This window comes from Cupressus sempervirens, chromosome 7, assembly GCF_028749045.1.
Source record: "Cupressus sempervirens isolate cs-2001-9-10 chromosome 7, ASM2874904v1, whole genome shotgun sequence".
Classification (NCBI taxonomy): domain Eukaryota; kingdom Viridiplantae; phylum Streptophyta; class Pinopsida; order Cupressales; family Cupressaceae; genus Cupressus; species Cupressus sempervirens.
This window is the reverse complement of record NC_143124.1, coordinates 382939728-382942366: the sequence shown is the minus strand read 5'-3', so window position 1 is coordinate 382942366 and position 2639 is coordinate 382939728.

Sequence of the window (2639 nt, the reverse complement as noted above, 5' to 3'; positions counted from 1 at the left end):
CAAACATTGTCTAGAATGACCCAAACATTGTCTAGAATAGCTCTAGGTGGTAGTTCATAGCTTGGTCTTGCAAATTATTGTAATAAAGGTGCCCATGTGGGTTAGCATATTGTACTTATGAATTCTATAATTCTGCATTTTTTGCAATAATAAGAAGTCATATTTTGTTCTCACATTTACTATTATTTCTTTGTTTCTATTATGGGTTTATGGTATTAAGGGGATCACCCTTTATTAAGTGGTATTAGAGCTAGAGTTCTTGAGTGTGCAGATAAATGCTGACTGTCAGGCAGTTCACACTAGGACCATGGTTTTGGTTGAGCATGTAGATGGATTACCGATTGTGAGGCACTTTGAAAAAATGGCTCCATGAAGAGAGTGTGGCGAAAGAGTTGTAAGTATTACATCTGAGAGTTTAGAGCCCTCCAAAGACAAATTTAAGCATTGGAAGAACAAATGTGCAGAGGAATAAATCTTGCTATAAGAGATGAAAATGAGGATAAGGAAGAAGAAGAAAATGTCAAACCGGAGGTAGTTCTAAACCTAGAGGAAGAGGGGCTTTTTAAGGCCATCTCCAAGATTAGAAAAAGACTTAAATTTGAGGTTCCCACATTTTTGGGAAATCTTAACCTAGAGGAGCAGATTGATTGGATCAATGAACTATAGGAGTACTTTGAGTATGAAGATATTGATGATCTTGATAGGGTCAAGTTTGCAAAGGTGAAATTGAAGGGACATGCAAAGATCTGGTGGCAAGAGATTTAGCTAGAGTGAAATAGAAAGGGAAAGGACAAAATCATCAGATGGGAACAGATGCTAACTAAACTGAAGTGACAAGTCATTCTTGTGGATTATGAGCTTGATCTATTGAAGAAAATGTAAAGGTTGAAGCAAGCAGAAAAATCTATTCAAGAGTATACCAAAGATTTCTACCAAGTTCTCATTAGAACCAGTTATGAAGAAGCTGATAAGGAGAAAGTGGCCCATTATCTTAATGGATTAAGGCCAAGTATTTAGGATGAGCTGAGTTTGGTTTGAATGAATAGTATTGAGGAGGCATACCAATTTTCCTAAGAGTTGAGGAGAAACTGAGCAAGAAGTTTAACAACAAGAATGATAGAAGAGGTCGCGGTGGAAGATCTAGTGGTTGATCTTATGGAGGCCATAACAATGATTAGAAGAACAAGGATGAGGCTGGAAGTAGTAATCAAAACTAGAGGGGAAACAATTCCAATCATTTTCATGATTTTACCTTATTTTTGAAAGTTTGTGATCAAACACTTGATAACATTAGCAAGAAATTCTAGAAAGGGGTTTATGGTCTAGGTAACCATTTTTGGGTGATTACATTTGCCCCTCTTTGACTAATGTGTGATTGATGTGGGAACACATGTGGTAGAAGAATAGAAACAGCTTAAAATTATTCATTTAATATGTGATCAATATGGGAACACATCAAATGAAGAAGCCATGATAGAAAATAAATAGATAGCTCTAACTTCAAAGAATGAATCCATTCTCTAACTAATGTGTGATCGATATGGGAACACCTGTAGTCAAAGAATAAAGAGACTATAATAGCAATGGATGTAGCAAGCATTGAGTGATCAAACTGATAGCGATAGTCTAGAATACTAGTAGATAGATCAAGAGAAAATGGAGATGGTCAAGCATATGCCCCTGAAAGAGAAAATGTTGTCAAGCATAGCAATGATAGATTATGTCTGCCCCCTCAGGATCAAAATTGAAATGATAGAGAGGAAGTGCAAAAAGTAGCAAGATAAGAGAAAATCAAGATATAGCAAAGTCCATAATGACAGATAGGTGATTAGAACCAAAGGTTGACCATAAAGAAGTAATGGAATGCCCCAATTTGACAAGAGTTGACCATGAATGATAAAATATGAAAATGAGGTCAAATAAATTGAAAAGAATGATGTAGAGGTGAAAGTTGTGTGAATTGAAGTAGACATGAAGCATGGTAATGGTGAAGACATGGAATCATGAAGATGCCCCAGTGGAGATTCAAAGACTAGTCCTCCAAAAAAATAGCTAACTATAGAGAAGAAGGTAGAATGTGAAAATGTGATTTTGACCTAAAAGATAAACTCAAATTTTGATTTCAATCTCGACAATGTATCTAGGATGTCCAAATTAGCTAGGGTAAAAAATAATAGGAGATACAAAAGGACAGATAGATGTGATGATAGGGTTAACCCTTTTGAAGGCAGAATATCAAAGAGGTGAAGCAATAGATGAAGAGGGTGAAAGGACATGATCAAGAAAAAGAAAAAGATGAGATGAAAGTAATTAGTTGAGACATCTAAAAAGAAGATAAAGAGAAAGCTTTCCCTATATGTAGGAATGCAAGACTATGCAAACTAATATGCAAATTGGTTTACTAGCAAAAAACACAAAACATTTAGAGTCTAATTTCATCATCGAGCATTTATAAGATCATACAATCATCACTAGCATGAGCTATGAAGATATGAATATGACCTTATCGGGATGTCAGAATGAGGTATAAGCATTAAGGCACAAGAAACCAGAATGATCTGAACACCTATCCCTTTTAATTAGCAAGGGAACATAAGCATCAAAGCATAAGGGCTAGGATGACTAGAATGTTTCTTGTA